The sequence below is a fragment of the Lepisosteus platostomus genome, chromosome 15 (genome assembly GCF_059453375.1).
Source record: "Lepisosteus platostomus isolate fLepPlt1 chromosome 15, fLepPlt1.hap1, whole genome shotgun sequence".
Classification (NCBI taxonomy): domain Eukaryota; kingdom Metazoa; phylum Chordata; class Actinopteri; order Semionotiformes; family Lepisosteidae; genus Lepisosteus; species Lepisosteus platostomus.
This window is the reverse complement of record NC_142625.1, coordinates 4,472,517-4,492,459: the sequence shown is the minus strand read 5'-3', so window position 1 is coordinate 4,492,459 and position 19,943 is coordinate 4,472,517. Positions and strand designations below refer to the sequence as shown.

General features: G+C 43.9%; 1 long non-coding RNA gene across 1 annotated transcript; it reads right to left on the bottom strand.

Moving 5' to 3' along the window:
• Positions 1–2,396: 2,396 nt before the first annotated feature.
• On the bottom strand, positions 2,397–7,921 carry LOC148647722 (uncharacterized). The gene is made up of 2 exons (XR_015926737.1): positions 4,830–7,921; positions 2,397–4,596 (listed from the first exon to the last, which is right to left on the bottom strand). It is a non-coding gene; the product is annotated as an uncharacterized LOC148647722 (long non-coding RNA).
• Between the last annotated feature and the right edge of the window lie 12,022 nt (positions 7,922–19,943).

Below are 19,943 nucleotides of genomic sequence, written 5' to 3'. Positions count from 1 at the left end.
TACGTGTGTGTGTGTAAAAGAGAAGTGCGTAACTGAGTTTTGGTGTAGTAAATGATGGTGCGAGTGCGTTTTGCCAGCCGGACTGGCTAGAGACTTAACTAAAGAGACATGATGAAAAGCAACTTAAAGAGACTTGAAAATATAAGAGCATCTGAAATGTATAAGTACAGTACAGGTGGACTTAAATGAGTTAGATAAACAGTTTTTGTATTTACTGTACATACAAGAAGATGAAATAGTTGAAACAAACGTTGGATTTATTTGAATGGCTTGAAACCAGATATCGCTGAAATGCTGTAGATTTAGAATCATGACTGGTGGATTATACTGTGATATTTGTAGAACTAAATATCTCTATCGAAAAATTGGGAGAAATGTGAACACGAAGGTGCGAGCGATTCACATGGGGTGTATTCCACAGAAATTGGATAAATCTTAGAAACAAAATAGACAGGCTGACCGGGGGAAATCTCCGGTTTACAATTATTGTGAACAAGAATATACACGTCGTCTTAAGAGAAACTGCAGAAAGCGCATGCAGGATGAAGTAAGCAGGGACCTACCCTGTGGGTCAACTGACAGAGAAGAACAGTGAAAAATGTATCACCCAGCTAAGAGCTTTGTCTGGGGAGAATAAACAGTCTTTTGAGAGATCTGTTTTCCTACAAATTAGATCCGGTAAATCCCTTGTAGCCTCCCTAAGTCTGTTCCAGTCCAGTGCGTAAAAGGAGTTAAACCTAAAATGTACTGTTAATGGTGTGTCAGTTTCTCTGTTATGGGATACTGGAGCACTACTGTCATGCTTGTTTCACTTCTCTGTTCAACAGTGTGCTATAGAGTAATATATATGGCGTGTCGGCAGAAGGCCACAGGAGTATTGGGGCAGCGAGGTTTACTTGCAGAGTACCAGATTTCTAACATTTACACGCACTTATCACCTGAATGTGGGTGGTTCCATCCCAGATCTATTGGGCTGGGATGTTATGCAGCATTACAAGAAATGACTATACAGAACAGGGTATCACGTGGCTTCAATCGACTGTGATCACTCAGTATGTTGATGATATTTTGAGTGCTTCCCCTGATGAGGAAACCCACAAGTCTGAGCTGCTTCAGGTTTAAGAGTTTCTAGTATTAAGCAGTTATGATAAGGCCCTTGTGTGTCTAGGACTGTCTAACTTTAACAGGGCCCAAGTGGAATGTTTTACAGGATGAGCACAACTTTTAAGAGATCTGCTTAAGGGGGGAGTGCAGTCCAAGGACAAGATTGTTTTGGTTCCAGCAGCAAAAGCTGCCTGTAATTTGAAACAAGCTCTCTTACAGGTGCTGAGACTGGGTTTCCTCAGATGGATCCACCATTCCTTTGTATGTAAGTGTGGGAAATGGGTTCTGGGCAGCTGTGCTGACGCAGGGGCATGAAGGTAGGCACCGCCAAGTGGGATATCATTCGGGACCATTAGCTGCTGTAACCAAAGGGTGGGGGACCGTGAAGATTTAAGATGATGTAATACTATTTACTGATGGGTCCTCTCTGGTGCATGAGGGAGAACGGAGAACAGACTGATCTGTTACGACAGAATTCAATGTGCTAACAACCGGAAAAATGGCCTTCCACTGCTTCAGCGCAGCAAGCCAGTTTAGAGCAATGATTGGAGTTGTAAAAGGAAAGACGTTAAAAGTTTATGTATATACTGTATGTATTTGGTGTATGTACATTTAGCAATAGACTGTGTTCTAGATTTAGCAATAGCTACTGTGTTCAAGGAAATGTTTCCGCAGGTCTTTCCTCCCGGCGGCTGTCAGGGTGTATAACGCTGCCCTAGGCTAGGACTGTTAGCCCTTCATTTGCTCCTCTATGGACAGCATGTTTACTCCATTGTACTTTTTGGACAATCAGTCTGTATAAACCTATGCACATTTTGCACATATTTTATTGTTTTTACAGTGACTATGATCAGCACATTTTGCACACACCTATGTATTTATTTTTATTTATTTTGTTGTCTTTTGTTTTATAACTATTCTGATGTCTGTTTTGCTTGTCTTGGGCTGGACTGCTGTTACACATCAATTTCCCTATGAGATTAATAAAGTATTATCTATCAATGTAGGCCACAATTCTGGTGGGCTGTGGAAAAATAGGATCACCACGGCAGGGACTCCAGTTAAGAATACTGGGTTTGTCTCTGAACAGTTAGAAGCTTTGTAGCGCAGACTCAATAAAGAAATAATTCCAGTAACTCAAGGGAACAGCTGTGCAGGTGCAGATGCAGATGCCAGACGAGCGGCACTGGGAAAGCAGGAGTCTAAGACCCCTGTGAAACCTCTTTTGGTGAATGTCACCGGCCAAGTGACCAGGTTTGGCTCAAAAGAAAAGAAACTCCCACAAAGCAGTCTTCAAATGCAAACAAAACTGGATTTATTGCCATCAAAATAGGGATAACAAAACAAAACTTTCACAGGAGTGCTCTCCACACCTTTCCTCTAAGGCACCCTCCTCCATACTGAGCCCTCCCAGTCCCTTTAATAGACCTTCCTATCCCAGGGCCCTTCTCTCTTAAAGGGACTTGCTCATAGTTGGTGGACAACTTTTTAAACAAATGAAGTAACCTGTAACCTGTAAAGTTTAACAATGTCATGCAACAGCTTTTATACTTTTAAACCAAACAAATAACCATACATTAGTTATTTATAGATGGCCTACTAGTAACCTTTTCCTTTTAGATCAGCACTGCTAGTACTGCTGATGTGGCAGTGTGGGGAACTACAAACTGAAAGGTGACTGGTGGCCATGTTGTCCAACACAACACAATACTCCAACAGGGAACACTGCAGTGATTTTAGGGAAATAACAAAAAGGGTAAGTATCATTCATCCTTCATTCATATCACATACACACTCTCAAACATACCAGATGGGTAGAGGGAAATATTGGAGTATTTCACATTGTAAAAGAAAAATAACAATCACTCTGTCACAGTGAAAACAGGAGAATTCAGGTTGAGGCCTCTAATAGACATGGTTAGAAAAGGATGTGAAAAGAATGTGGGGCCGCCAGCAAACCAGACACCCTGCATGCCCTCACAGCCTAATGCCCTTTGTAGCCCGACAAATGCATGTCGTCGGATATCCAGGTGTGAATCAAATGGTGTGCTGGTTGTCCTGAAACTGGGTGGAACTGGGTTTAAAGCAGCAGCCACTGATGTTTTTCGATGTGATGCTTGGCAAAGGAAAGGGGGATAACTGATAAGGATTCCAGGTTCCCCCCTTCCCAAGGAAGGAAACCTACCATTGACCATTTGGCCAAAATCTGTGAACTGTACGAACACCGTGACCTCCCCCCATTACCATAATAGTGAGCTACATCAGAAGTGGCAGGAAAGGGCTATATAAACTGGAAGTTTTGTACCAGTACTTTGAACAATACTTCAGTTTTATTGTTCCTTGCATGCAATAAAACTCATCTGTTTAAACTTGATCTCAGGATCCAGAACTTATTTGTCTGTTACAACGAGGGTAACAGCAGAAAAGACAGCTGCTTTTTACTTTCGATTACTGCAGTACTGCTAAGACATGATACTTCTGTACTTTTACTTGAGTAGCAAAACTGGAAAGGTGCTTTTACTAAGTTACTTGTTTTTGGAAGTAGCAGTACATTTACTCAAGTAACATTATTTGAATACTTTCACACCCCTGGTCTAAAGTGTTAGTGTGTTATTGTTTAAAAAGGAGGGGTACTTGAGGGAGTAGAGACTTATCCCGTCTGACCTTCACCTGAGGGCTATCCTTGAATCGAAGAAGCTACACCGAAACACAAGACTGTATATGTGTAGTCAAGCATGCCTGTGCTTGAGGCTTTCAAACTTACACCGTCTTCTCCAACAACATCAATAAGATTATAGTAGGAGAACAACTCATTGAGGAATGAAACCCACTGAGGAGAAAACCCAAGAAAATACAGATGGTTATGGAATTCAAGGGTGCAAAGAAACATGCCCTACACCAAATACGTTAGAAAACCAGAACTATTCATATAGGCAAATGTTTCTGCCTTTTGGAGAAAGCAGAGATCTTAGAGTGGTACTAAACAATGAGGAAACAATGCATTTAATAATGAGTTGGTCTGAAACATCAATCAAAGCAAGATGCAGTTTTGAGAGACGGCTGTCAGGAACAGAGAAAAGGTGATGAGAATAATCATGAACTGGCACACGCCCAAACTGGGGGATAAGCGTGAATTGTTCATCAACTCTCTTCACTTTTTCACCATTGTTAGCTTGAGTCAGGGCTTGTACAGTTTTGTTTCTAGGTTTATATAGAACCTGTAGCCATGATCCCCCAAGAACATTTCTATTTATTTACAGTGTAATGCCAGTATCAGTACTTTAAAAGCAGCATTAGAGATTAAAATGAAGATGAATGTGTTTAGCAGGCAGTTAGACAGCAGAGCACTTTTACTAACAGGATGCTCCAGCTATGGTGTTGAAGGGAACGTTTCCACAGATCCTTCCTCTCGACGGCTGTCAGGGTGTATAACACTGCCCTGGGCTATGACTGCTAGGCCTTCATCTGCTTGTCTATGGACAGCATGTTGTACTCGTGTACTTTTTGGACACTGCATTACTGTACTGTTTATACTGTGGTACTTTCAATCTGTATATACCTATGTGCATTTTGCACATATTTCATTGTTTTACAGTGACTATTAGTATATTTTGCACACACCTATTTTTTCCTAACTCTATTTTCTTATTGTATTACTGTAACTCTTTTAATTTTAGTGTACTCTGATGTCTGTCTTGCTTTCTTGGGCTGGGCTGCTGTAACACCTCAATTTCCCTTTGGCATGGTGCGAATTACAGTGGAGCCAGGGGGGGGTTTAGCTTTTCACTCAACGGTGGCTATTTATGTTTTGGGCTTGCTCTTGCTTTAGAAATAGCTAAGCAAATTAATACTATTACTTATCAAGGCCACGGTGGCGCTGTTACAAAAGTAGGCAACATTTGGTCTTTAGATTTGAACCTGACAAGCTAACAAATCACTCTTGGTTAAGTTTTCTCCCAAAAAAGGCACATAGTGAATCTGAAGAGAAAATTTCCGGTAACATTTCTGTATGTATTATCAAAAAGTGACGATAATGCCCAAGAGAAAACAGGGAACTTCACTTGCTAATTTTGGGTTCAACCATAAAACCGTGGGTTCAAAACGTAACCTGTGCCCTTTCGTTAAGAATGAAAACTTGGGATGCACCATATGCAGAGATGCAAAGAGTCTTGCATGTATTTATCTGAGGAGTGGATTCATGGAGATGTAAATAGCCCTTTGCAGAACCAGTTGCGGAAAAAAAAATATTGTAATGCTACCAGCTGCACGTGGGCGCCCTCGCCTGCTGCCGCATCAGGTCGGCCCCCCACCGTCAGGGACTCGAACCCAGGCCTCCGGCATCACTCAACAGGGACCCAGCCTGTTGAGCTAAAGAGAGATCTCCACTCAGCCCAGCAGCTGCGGTCCCTGCTAATACAGGGAAGGGCGGTGATGTCACCGCTCTGGTAAGCCAGCTCTCACACTCAATGGTGGCCGTATGCGAAACACCGTGATAGCTTATCACATAAAAGTGCCGTTGATATTGGAGAGACGAAGCAAAAAGAAGGTACTTGAAATGAATGCTAATTCAAGAAACCGTTTCATTCAGATCTGCCTATATGGTAGCCAAGGAAAGACTAGCTTATAAAAAGTTCACTCCTCACTCGCCTCACTTTGATCTGAATGGACCTCCTCTGGAGGGATTCGATCCTATGCTTTTCGTATCATCTGGGATTAAAGCAGGCCACCGCCTGTCCACTTCATGGGCAACAGGATGGACACCGAAGACAGCTGAGCCCAGACCTCTGTGGTCACTTCTGCTGTTAAGATCAGAGTTTTACTCTGGTCTCCACCGTGGATGATTTCACTGACTTTGTGTGAACTCTCTCAGGGGTGTTGCAGTGTAGCCAGGGAGTCTAGCTGGACTGTAAGCAATCATTACATCATTACACAATTTGGACTATGAGATGCTGTTAGCCTCATGGAGAAGACATTGGTGGTCTTACCCCCTGCATCACTGATTACATAAACTTCTGTGTTGACAGTGCAGTGCTTCTCCAATAATAAACCCTGGGTCACCAGTGATCTGAAGGCCATCCTAAATAGGAAAAAGAGGGCTTTCTGGGCAGATGACAAGAAGGAGCTGAAGCAAGTGCAGAAAGAGCTGAAGGTGAGAGTTAGGGAGAGCAAGTAGGCTTATGGGAGAAAAATCGAGGACAGGCTGAGGGAGAGCAATGTGAGAGAAGTGTGGAATGGCATGAGGAAGATCTCCGGATACAAGCTGGCTGGTGGCCAACAGAGTGAGGTCTGTTTTCTTTAACAGATTCGATACAGGGTCTAATGACAATTCACCTCACAGGCCTTCACCCCAGACACCCTCTTCATATCCTCAGTCACCCCATCATGAGATCCCTCCTACTCCTACTCCATCTTCCCCTGCCCTCCTCGGCCTATCCATCACAGCTGACCAGGTCAGAAGGGAGTTGAAGAGACTCCATGCAAGGAAGGCAGCGGGTCCTGACGGTGTCAGCTCCAGGGTGCTAAAGATCTGCACAGACCAACTGGGGTCAGTGCTGCAGTACATCTTCAACCTCAGCCTGAGATTAGAAAGGGTTCCGGTGCTCTGGAAGACATCTTGCCTGATGCCAGTACCCAGAAAGGGGAACCCTAAAGTCTTGAATGACTACAGACCAGTGGCACTTACATCACACCTAATGAAAACTCTCTAAAATATGGAAACTGTCATTTTATAAAATGTCCTATTTATCAGTGTCACTTTCTTTCCGGTACAGACGACATTTATATTTATGTTTTGAGCTTGCTATTTCTATAGAAATAGCTAAGCAATTTAATAATATTACTTATCAAGGCATTGGTGGTGCTGTTACAAAAGTAGGCAACGTTTCATCTTTAGATTTGCACCTGACAAGAAGACAAGCTAACAAGTCACTCTTGTTTAAGTTTTTTCCAACAAAAGGCGCATAGTGAATCTGCAGAGAAAATTTCCAGTGACATTTGGTTTTCTATATGTGTTATTGAAAAGCGAAGATAATGCCCAAGAGAAAACAGGGAACTTCACTTGCTACTTTTGGGTTCAACCATAAAACCGTGGGTTCAAAACATAACCCGTGGCCTTTCGTTAAGAATGGAAACTTGGGATGTACTATATGCAGAGATGCAAAGAGTCTTCTGCTGTCAGAAAAAGCACTTGGCATGCATTTATCTGAGGAGTGGATTAATGGAGATGTAAATAGCCCTTTACGGAACCAGTTCCAGAACACAGAGAAGCGCCGATTCCCCCACTTCACGGGCAACAGGACGGACTCCGAAGATAGCTGAGCCCAGACCTCTGTGGTCACTTCTATTGTAAAGGTCAGAGTTTTACTCTGGTCTCCACGGTGGATGATTTCATGGACTTTGTTTGAATTCTCTCATTGGTGTTGCAGCCTTGGCCTGGAAAGTGTAGCCAGGGAGTCTAGCTGGATTGTAAGCAATCATTACACCATTACACTATTCTGTGGTATCTGGGTCTGATTCAGAACTCTTTTTTTCTTAACTATTGTAAGATGACCAGAGGAAGGGTCATCCAGGACAGGTATTTCAGGAACAACCTGCTCAATATACTTGAGTTGACTCCACGGTGGATGATTTCACTGACTTTGTTTGAATTCTCTCATTAGTGTTGCAGCCTTGGCCTGGAAAGTGTAGCCAGGGAGTCTAGCTGGATTGTAAGCAATCGTTACACCATTACACTATTCTGTGGTATCTGGGTCCGATTCAGAAGTATTTTTTTCTTAACTATTGTAAGATGACCAGGGGAAGGGTCATCCAGGACAGGTATTTCAGGAACAACCTGCTCAATGTACTTGACTTGACTCCACGGTGGATGATTTCACGGACTTTGTTTGAATTCTCTCATTGGTGTTGCAGCCTTGGCCTGGAAAGTGTAGCCAGGGAGTCTAGCTGGATTTTAAGCAATCGTTACACCATTACACTATTCTGTGGTATCTGGGTCCGATTCGGAACTATTTTTTTCTTAACTATTGTAAGATGACCAGGGGAAGGGTCATCCAGGACAGGTATTTCAGGAACAACCTGCTCAATATACTTGACTTGACTCCACGGTGGATGATTTTACGGACTTTGTTTGAATTCTCTCATTGGTGTTGCAGCCTTGGCCTGGAAAGTGTAGCCAGGGAGTCTAGCTGGATTGTAAGCAATCGTTACACCATTACACTATTCTGTGGTATCTGGGTCCGATTCAGAACTCTTTTTTTCTTAACTACTGTAAGATGACCAGGGGAAGGGTCACCCAGGACAGGTATTTCAGGAACAACCTGCTCAATATACTTGACTTGACTCCACGGTGGATGATTTCAAGGACTTTGTTTGAATTCTCTCATTGGTGTTGCAGCCTTGGCCTGGAAAGTGTAGCCAGGGAGTCTAGCTGGATTGTAAGCAATCGTTACACCATTACACTATTCTGTGGTATCTGGGTCCGATTCAGAAGTATTTTTTTCTTAACTATTGTAAGATGACGAGGGGAAGGGTCATCCAGGACAGGTATTTCAGAAACAACCTGCTCAATATACTTGACTTGACTCCACGGTGAATGATTTCAAGGACTTTGTTTGAATTCTCTCATTGGTGTTGCAGCCTTGGCCTGGAAAGTGTAGCCAGGGAGTCTAGCTGGATTGTAAGCAATCGTTACACCATTACACTATTCTGTGGTATCTGGGTCCGATTCAGAAGTATTTTTTTTCTTAACTATTGTAAGATGACCAGGGGAAGGGTCACCCAGGACAGGTATTTCAGGAACAACCTCCTCAATATACTTGAGTTGACTCCACGGTGGATGATTTCACGGACTTTATTTGAATTCTCTCATTGGTGTTGCAGCCTTGGCCTGGAAAGTGTAGCCAGGGAGTCTATTCAGAACTCTTTTTTTCTTAACTATTGTAAGATGACCAGGGGAAGGGTCATCCAGGACAGGTATTTCAGGAACAACCTGCTCAATATACTTGACTTGACTCCACTGTGGATGATTTCACTGACTTTGAATTCTCTCATTGGTGTTGCAGCCTTGGCCTGGAAAGTGTAGCCAGGGAGTCTAGCTGGATTGTAAGCAATCGTTACACCATTACACTATTCTGTGGTATCTGGGTCCGATTCAGAAGTATTTTTTTCTTAACTATTGTAAGATGACCAGGGGAAGGGTCATCCAGGACAGGTATTTCAGGAACAACCTGCTCAATATACTTGACTTGACTCCACTGTGGATGATTTCACTGACTTTGAATTCTCTCATTGGTGTTGCAGCCTTGGCCTGGAAAGTGTAGCCAGGGAGTCTAGCTGGATTGTAAGCAATCGTTACACCATTACACTATTCTGTGGTATCTGGGTCCGATTCAGAAGTATTTTTTTCTTAACTATTGTAAGATGACCAGGGGAAGGGTCATCCAGGACAGGTATTTCAGGAACAACCTGCTCAATATACTTGACTTGACTCCACGGTGGATGATTTCACGGACTTTGTTTGAATTCTCTCATTGGTGTTGCAGCCTTGGCCTGGAAAGTGTAGCCAGGGAGTCTAGCTGGATTGTAAGCAATCGTTACACCATTACACTATTCTGTGGTATCTGGGTCCGATTCAGAACTCTTTTTTTCTTAACTACTGTAAGATGACCAGGGGAAGGGTCATCCAGGACAGGTATTTCAGGAACAACCTGCTCAATATACTTGACTTGACTCCACTGTGGATGATTTCACGGACTTTGTTTGAATTCTCTCATTGGTGTTGCAGCCTTGGCCTGGAAAGTGTAGCCAGGGAGTCTAGCTGTATTGTAAGCAATCGTTACACCATTACACTATTCTGTGGTATCTGGGTCCGATTCGGAACTCTTTTTTTCTTAACTATTGTAAGATGACCAGGGGAAGGGTCACCCAGGACAGGTATTTCAGGAACAACCTGCTCAATATACTTGAGTTGACTCCACGGTGAATGATTTCAAGGACTTTGTTTGAATTCTCTCATTGGTGTTGCAGCCTTGGCCTGGAAAGTGTAGCCAGGGAGTCTAGCTGGATTGTAAGCAATCGTTACACCATTACACTATTCTGTGGTATCTGGGTCCGATTCAGAAGTATTTTTTTCTTAACTATTGTAAGATGACCAGGGGAAGGGTCATCCAGGACAGGTATTTCAGGAACAACCTGCTCAATGTACTTGACTTGACTCCACGGTGGATGATTTCACGGACTTTGTTTGAATTCTCTCATTGGTGTTGCAGCCTTGGCCTGGAAAGTGTAGCCAGGGAGTCTAGCTGGATTTTAAGCAATCGTTACACCATTACACTATTCTGTGGTATCTGGGTCCGATTCGGAACTCTTTTTTTCTTAACTATTGTAAGATGACCAGGGGAAGGGTCATCCAGGACAGGTATTTCAGGAACAACCTGCTCAATATACTTGAGTTGACTCCACAGTGGATGATTTCACGGACTTTGTTTGAATTCTCTCATTGGTGTTGCAGCCTTGGCCTGGAAAGTGTAGCCAGGGAGTCTAGCTGGATTGTAAGCAATCGTTACACCATTACACTATTCTGTGGTATCTGGGTCCGATTCGGAACTCTTTTTTTCTTAACTATTGTAAGATGACCAGGGGAAGGGTCACCCAGGACAGGTATTTCAGGAACAACCTGCTCAATATACTTGAGTTGACTCCACGGTGGATGATTTCACGGACTTTGTTTGAATTCTCTCATTGGTGTTGCAGCCTTGGCCTGGAAAGTGTAGCCAGGGAGTCTAGCTGGATTGTAAGCAATCGTTACACCATTACACTATTCTGTGGTATCTGGGTCCGATTCGGAACTCTTTTTTTCTTAACTATTGTAAGATGACCAGGGGAAGGGTCATCCAGGACAGGTATTTCAGGAACAACCTGCTCAATATACTTGACTTGACTCCACGGTGGATGATTTTACGGACTTTGTTTGAATTCTCTCATTGGTGTTGCAGCCTTGGCCTGGAAAGTGTAGCCAGGGAGTCTAGCTGGATTGTAAGCAATCGTTACGCCGTTACACTATTCTGTGGTATCTGGGTCCGATTCAGAACTCTTTTTTTCTTAACTACTGTAAGATGACCAGGGGAAGGGTCACCCAGGACAGGTATTTCAGGAACAACCTGCTCAATATACTTGACTTGACTCCACGGTGGATGATTTCAAGGACTTTGTTTGAATTCTCTCATTGGTGTTGCAGCCTTGGCCTGGAAAGTGTAGCCAGGGAGTCTAGCTGGATTGTAAGCAATCGTTACACCATTACACTATTCTGTGGTATCTGGGTCCGATTCAGAAGTATTTTTTTCTTAACTATTGTAAGATGACCAGGGGAAGGGTCATCCAGGACAGGTATTTCAGGAACAACCTGCTCAATATACTTGACTTGACTCCACGGTGGATGATTTCACGGACTTTGTTTGAATTCTCTCATTGGTGTTGCAGCCTTGGCCTGGAAAGTGTAGCCTGAGAGTCTAGCTGGATTGTAAGCAATCGTTACACCACTACACTATTCTGTGCTATCTGGGTCTGATTCAGAACTCTTTTTTTCTTAACTATTGTAAGATGACCAGGGGAAGGGTCATCCAGGACAGGTATTTCAGGAACAACCTGCTCAATATACTTGACTTGACTCCACTGTGGATGATTTCACTGACTTTGAATTCTCTCATTGGTGTTGCAGCCTTGGCCTGGAAAGTGTAGCCAGGGAGTCTAGCTGGATTGTAAGCAATCGTTACACCATTACACTATTCTGTGGTATCTGGGTCCGATTCAGAAGTATTTTTTTCTTAACTATTGTAAGATGACCAGGGGAAGGGTCATCCAGGACAGGTATTTCAGGAACAACCTGCTCAATATACTTGACTTGACTCCACTGTGGATGATTTCACTGACTTTGTTTGAATTCTCTCATTGGTGTTGCAGCCTTGGCCTGGAAAGTGTAGCCAGGGAGTCTAGCTGGATTGTAAGCAATCGTTACACCATTACACTATTCTGTGGTATCTGGGTCCGATTCAGAACTCTTTTTTTCTTAACTACTGTAAGATGACCAGGGGAAGGGTCATCCAGGACAGGTATTTCAGGAACAACCTGCTCAATATACTTGAGTTGACTCCACAGTGGATGATTTCACGGACTTTGTTTGAATTCTCTCATTGGTGTTGCAGCCTTGGCCTGGAAAGTGTAGCCAGGGAGTCTAGCTGGATTGTAAGCAATCGTTACACCATTACACTATTCTGTGGTATCTGGGTCCGATTCGGAACTCTTTTTTTCTTAACTATTGTAAGATGACCAGGGGAAGGGTCACCCAGGACAGGTATTTCAGGAACAACCTGCTCAATATACTTGAGTTGACTCCACGGTGGATGATTTCACGGACTTTGTTTGAATTCTCTCATTGGTGTTGCAGCCTTGCCCTGGAAAGTGTAGCCAGGGAGTCTAGCTGGATTGTAAGCAATCGTTACACCATTACACTATTCTGTGGTATCTGGGTCCGATTCAGAACTCTTTTTTTCTTAACTACTGTAAGATGACCAGGGGAAGGGTCACCCAGGACAGGTATTTCAGGAACAACCTGCTCAATATACTTGAGTTGACTCCACGGTGGATGATTTCACGGACTTTGTTTGAATTCTCTCATTGGTGTTGCAGCCTTGGCCTGGAAAGTGTAGCCAGGGAGTCTAGCTGGATTGTAAGCAATCGTTACACCATTACACTATTCTGTGGTATCTGGGTCCGATTCAGAAGTATTTTTTTTCTTAACTATTGTAAGATGACCAGGGGAAGGGTCACCCAGGACAGGTATTTCAGGAACAACCTGCTCAATATACTTGAGTTGACTCCACGGTGGATGATTTCACGGACTTTATTTGAATTCTCTCATTGGTGTTGCAGCCTTGGCCTGGAAAGTGTAGCCAGGGAGTCTAGCTGGATTGTAAGCAATCGTTACACCATTACACTATTCTGTGGTATCTGGGTCCGATTCAGAAGTATTTTTTTCTTAACTATTGTAAGATGACCAGGGGAAGGGTCATCCAGGACAGGTATTTCAGGAACAACCTGCTCAATATACTTGACTTGACTCCACTGTGGATGATTTCACTGACTTACTTTGTTTGAATTCTCTCATTGGTGTTGCAGCCTTGGCCTGGAAAGTGTAGCCAGGGAGTCTAGCTGGATTGTAAGCAATCGTTACACCATTACACTATTCTGTGGTATCTGGGTCCGATTCGGAACTCTTTTTTTCTTAACTATTGTAAGATGACCAGGGGAAGGGTCACCCAGGACAGGTATTTCAGGAACAACCTGCTCAATATACTTGAGTTGACTCCACGGTGGATGATTTCACGGACTTTGTTTGAATTCTCTCATTGGTGTTGCAGCCTTGGCCTGGAAAGTGTAGCCAGGGAGTCTAGCTGGATTGTAAGCAATCGTTACACCATTACACTATTCTGTGGTATCTGGGTCCGATTCGGAACTCTTTTTTTCTTAACTATTGTAAGATGACCAGGGGAAGGGTCATCCAGGACAGGTATTTCAGGAACAACCTGCTCAATATACTTGACTTGACTCCACGGTGGATGATTTTACGGACTTTGTTTGAATTCTCTCATTGGTGTTGCAGCCTTGGCCTGGAAAGTGTAGCCAGGGAGTCTAGCTGGATTGTAAGCAATCGTTACGCCGTTACACTATTCTGTGGTATCTGGGTCCGATTCAGAACTCTTTTTTTCTTAACTACTGTAAGATGACCAGGGGAAGGGTCATCCAGGACAGGTATTTCAGGAACAACCTGCTCAATATACTTGACTTGACTCCACGGTGGATGATTTCACGGACTTTGTTTGAATTCTCTCATTGGTGTTGCAGCCTTGGCCTGGAAAGTGTAGCCAGGGAGTCTAGCTGGATTGTAAGCAATCGTTACACCATTACACTATTCTGTGGTATCTGGGTCCGATTCAGAACTCTTTTTTTCTTAACTACTGTAAGATGACCAGGGGAAGGGTCATCCAGGACAGGTATTTCAGGAACAACCTGCTCAATATACTTGACTTGACTCCACTGTGGATGATTTCACGGACTTTGTTTGAATTCTCTCATTGGTGTTGCAGCCTTGGCCTGGAAAGTGTAGCCAGGGAGTCTAGCTGTATTGTAAGCAATCGTTACACCATTACACTATTCTGTGGTATCTGGGTCCGATTCAGAAGTATTTTTTTCTTAACTATTGTAAGATGACCAGGGGAAGGGTCATCCAGGACAGGTATTTCAGGAACAACCTGCTCAATATACTTGACTTGACTCCACGGTGGATGATTTCACGGACTTTGTTTGAATTCTCTCATTGGTGTTGCAGCCTTGGCCTGGAAAGTGTAGCCAGGGAGTCTAGCTGGATTGTAAGCAATCGTTACACCATTACACTATTCTGTGGTATCTGGGTCCGATTCAGAAGTATTTTTTTCTTAACTATTTTAAGATGACCAGGGGAAGGGTCATCCAGGACAGGTATTTCAGGAACAACCTGCTCAATATACTTGAGTTGACTCCACGGTGGATGATTTCACGGACTTTGTTTGAATTCTCTCATTGGTGTTGCAGCCTTGGCCTGGAAAGTGTAGCCAGGGAGTCTAGCTGTATTGTAAGCAATCGTTACACCATTACACTATTCTGTGGTATCTGGGTCCGATTCAGAAGTATTTTTTTCTTAACTATTGTAAGATGACCAGGGGAAGGGTCATCCAGGACAGGTATTTCAGGAACAATCTGCTCAATATACTCGACTTAGACCCGAGCAAGATGGCCACCAAAAAAACCCAGTTGACCTTATTCCGAAAAACAAGGAGGCACAGGTGTGTCTCGTCAGGAAACAAAATATGTGCCCCAGAAACAGTGAACCAGCGCGGAAGCCAGTAGGTGAATGCGTTTTGGGGATTTTGGAATCAGGTTGGTGTTGGTAAGGATTAGAGAATAATGGATTAACAAAAGAAATAAAGGATTACGGTTTACGGTTTTGATTTGGATACTACGCGGATTTGTGGTACTTTACGGACTTTGGATCTCGGACTGAATAAGGATTGAGAGAACGGATTGCGAACTGTCTTGGAAGACGAACGAACTGGAGAAACGGAGAAAAACTCCACGGAAATTAAAGAAGAGAAGTGTAGTGTGAGTACTTTTGTCTCGGTTACATAAACCTTTCTCCCGGATGCGCCACATTTGGTGGAGGACGTGGGCAGCCGCTGATCGGGATTGAGAATTGTGGGAATAAAAAGTTGACTTTTTTTTCCCCCTCTCGGTTTGTGTGTGAGCTCTCACTAAAAAAAATGTAACAACTGATACAACAACTATCCCAAGCCACCTTCACCCAGTTCCAGGCTTTAAAAGGACAACAAGACGCTATACAGGCACAGCAGGAGGCTAATAAAATTCAAACCGAGACTAATCAACGAATTACAGAAGAACAGAATTTGGTGAGAGAGGAATTCCGAAGATTAGGAGAGGAAATTAGATGGTCCTCAGTAATAGGGAGAGATCCCAGTAAGAAGAAATTGAGCTTCAAAAGATGAGTTAGATGATGTGGAAGCATATTTAACAACTTTTGAAGAACAGCTGCCAGGAATGCATGGCCCAGAGAGCAATGGGCAGGGACAGTAGCACCTTATTTAATTGGGTTAGCCCAAAAGGCTTATTATTATTCGGCCTGAATAAGGATTGAGTGAACGGATTGCGGACTGGCTTGGAAGACAAACGGACTTGAGAAACAGAGAAAATCTCCATGGAAATTAAAGAAGAGAAATGTGGTGTGATTACTTTTGTCTCAGTTACATAAACCTTTCCCCGGAGGCACCACACTATGTAATCCAATGGTCACTTTGTTAGTGTTAGTTGACTGGCCCTTCATGTGTGATGCCCCTCCCCCCCCCACAACCAGGGGTGAGCTCCTCCTAATGCAAGATATAATTCACACCCTGCCCTTTGGGATCAATAAAGTCTTATCTATCTGTTGTAGTGGTTGCCGTTTCCGCATCCTGCGTTTGGCAGGGAGATGCCGAGGGGGCAGGGCGGTCATATCTGTCACGAGGAGTGAGGGGATGTTTGAGGATATCAAGCAGAGTTGAGGAGTAGAGGAGTTTATGGCCATATGGACAAGAAGATTGGACCTTGTATTCATGTGATCTCTCAGGACGTAAACAGGACAGCAGGCGACACCACACAGTGTAGGCAGTGCATGGTGACAAACTGTAATAAATCAGACAACCAGAACAATATGTAGTAGTGAAAGAAAACACATTGTAGACCATGTAGAAAGTGTGTGGTGCAGATGTGTATTGAGTCTGAGGCTGTTACGAGCACAGACAGCACCAATTGTCCCCAATTATTGAATCTGCGTTCCACACCCTGTCCTTCACCATTCGAACCCTCTGCTCACTCCAAACCGAAGCTCGGTATTAGAATCTTTCCGCCTCCTGAGCTCTCAGTACTTATGACATTCAACATCTTGCTCGCCTATTGGTCCCCTGTCCAACTGGTACCTATTGACCATTTTTCCGTCTTGCCCTTCTCAGAGTGGTAGCCTAGCTCTCCTCTCTGGAGTCCACTATGCCTGTAGCGAGCGCAGACAGTGAAACGGTGCAATAGGTCTTCTTAACTGAAAGCTTGAAAAAAAAAATCTTTCTAAAACTATCAAGAAGCTCTGGACAAGCTGAAGATCACGGAGGAGATATAAAGATTTGATCCAAATATAAAGAGCTTCACATTGAGCTACAGGAATGTCTACTATCAAAACTGAAACCCAGCTGTAAATGTACGATCATATTTTGTTATGAAATTCTACTAGGAATTTGTCTTTGAGAGCAGTCTGTCACAGTAGCCGGGGGCTGTAGAGAGGGACTGGTGAGACGGAGGACCCTGTGGGTAGCGGTAGGAATGGAGCAAACAAGAGGGTTCGGTCCGGGCTGATGGTATCGGGTGGAGTCGGAGCGAGACATGAGCCCTCAGGTAGCAGACATGGGGCGACCTGGTGAGGCGAGCCTCTCGACAACCGATCCCAATGCCGAGCGAGGAGGAGAGGGAGACCCAGAAATATAAAGCCCCAGACACCAAGACACCGGAAGAACAAGGAAAGCACAGGGAAACTAGGAACAGGCCCGAGCAGTAGTGCCCTCTAGATGTGGAGGGCGTGACACAGTCAGGGCTTCTAACGATGCGTCGGAGTGGAAAGCCCCTGGCGTGTTTTTCTATCCAAGACCTCCCAAACCATCACCAGGCAGCCTTGCTTTCTCAAACACAGGTTTCTGTCCTGTGGCTTGGCTGGATGTGTTCACAAAACGGCCAAAACTCTGTTCTTTACTGTTACTATACATGCTTACGGCACCTTTATGTTTGTTCTCCTTTGTTATTTTCTGTTTGTGTACACAAGAAAGTGTATTAGCAATGTGTTCTATACATACGCTTGTTGTTATCAAGCTCATTAACGAATGCTGTCGTTAGGATTTTGAATATCAAACATACTGAAGTAGGGGGACACTTTAACGCTCATATTTATGGGTTTAACTTTGATGAAACCTTAAATATCTTCATAAAAATATAAGTACACAGAAAAAAGGAAACATGTACTATCCTTTCTTTTTGGTTAGCACTTCCTGGAGCTTCTCGCTCATCTGGAGAGACAACAGGCTACTGAACTAATTTCAACCAAAGTGAGCCCAAACCCTAACCAGACCTGGAGCCCATGACCCACCAGTGCTCACTGGCCAGGGTTAGAAGGTTTGCCATACCTGTCAGGAATCGGCTGCCCAAGACCGAAACAATTTTTTACATCTTCATGTACAGACCTGTTTTGTTGAATTAAAAAAAAAAAAACATTATTACAGGTTGAAAGTTTTTACCCAACATTTCTGGATAAAATTATCAAAAACATCTACTCTTATTTAAATCAGTAAATAAGAAGAACATTAACATTTTTCCTTAATTCGTACTCATATATTCATTTACGAACAGCCACTTTTAACATTGTAGCATATTCGCCTGGCACTGCGGCCGAAGAGCGCCCGGCTGGGGCGAGGGGCAGGACGGGAGGAGCAGTGGGCAGTGGGCAGTGGGCAGGGACGGCGTACAGTCTGGGGAAATCGCCTGGATTCTTGTAAATAGTTCCCTGGTTTCGCACCCCTGTTATACTTATACTCAACTACCACCCTATCCCTGTGTAACGACCCAACAGAGCCCAGTGTATTGCTCTCTCTGGTGCTCGCTCATTCTCTCTCTCTCACTCTGCTGGCGCATGAGCACAGGGGTGCTGTGCTGGCTGTGCCGAAAAATAAAGTGCCATTTTTCAGCCAACAACTGTCTGAGTCACTGTGTCCATCCTCGCTGAACCCAAAAATACTACAATGGTGTCAGAAGCGGGAGAATGGACAATCAGCAGCCATTGATGTCGGACTCAGAGAAGCGCCAGTTCCCCCAGCAGCCGAGCGACCCCCTAAATCACCTTTTGGGGGTGAGCAGAAACCGCCAGGGGCCGGAACGGTTCCTCAGCGCCACCGGTGGCCGCAGCCCATATCAGGGCTTACCAACCTTGGCCCAGTCGGCGGAGGAGGGACCCTTTCCTGTGTCGCCTCAGTCCATGTGGCGGGAAGGAGATGCCAGACCAGCAGGGTCCAGCCGGCGCCAGTGCGACCGAGCTGATATAACGGGGAGGTTCCATGGAAACTCTTTGAGACCCAGTTCCCGATGGCAGCCTGGGCAAACAGCTGGTCTCAGGTGGAGATGGCGGGCCAGTTCGCCGCAGTCCTGGAGCGAAAGCAACAAGGTAATGTTGATGCCCTCTCCCGAATGCATTGTTTCTTTTTTTCTAGAAAACCCGAGGACGGGGTTGGTGTCGGGGAGGGTCATCCAGGACAGGTATTTCAGGAACGACCTGCTCAATATACTTGACTAGACTACACGGGGGATGATTTCACTGACTTTGTTTTAATTCTCTCATTGGTGTTGCAGCCTTGGCCTGGAAGTGTAGCCAGGGAGTCTAGCTGGATTGTAAGCAATCGTTACACCATTACACTATTCTGTGTTATCTGGGTCCGATTCAGAAGTCGTTTTTTCTTACCTATTGTAAGATGATCAGGGGAAGGGTCATCCAGGACAGGTATTTCAGGAACAACCTGCTCAATATACTCGACTTAGACCCGAGCAAGATGGCCACCAAAAAAACCCAGCTGACCTTATTCCGAAAAACAAGGAGACACAGGTGTGTCTCGTCAGGAAATAAAATATATGTGCCCCAGAAACAGTGAACCAGCATGGAAGCCAGTAGGCGAATGCGTTTTTGGGAGATAGTGGAATCAGGTTGGTGTTGGTAAGGATTAGAGAATAACGGATTAACGGAAGAAACAAAGGATTATGGTTTACGGTTTGTGACTTGGATATGACACGGATTTGTGGTACTTTATGGACTTTGGAATACAGTATATTATGCCATTATCCAGCATAGAACTGAAGCACAAAGCAAGTGCAAATGATCTATTCCCTTAGATAGGCGCGTACAAAAAAAGCTTTCATTTGTTCACATAAGTTATATTTAAGCTATAAAGAAAGAAGCAGAAAATAATTAGATAAAACTAAAGCTTTCTGTGCAGCAAGGTTTGATAGTCTATGCAGGCAGAAATATTGAAAATCTGATGATAGTCTGAAAAAGATATGAAAAGCATTTGTAATATTCTTTTGAAGAAAACCCGTTTCATGTCTTGTCTGCACTTGGGAGCCATCACTATTCAATATAAACCAAAATAATCATTTTAATTGCATTTCTACAAACACAA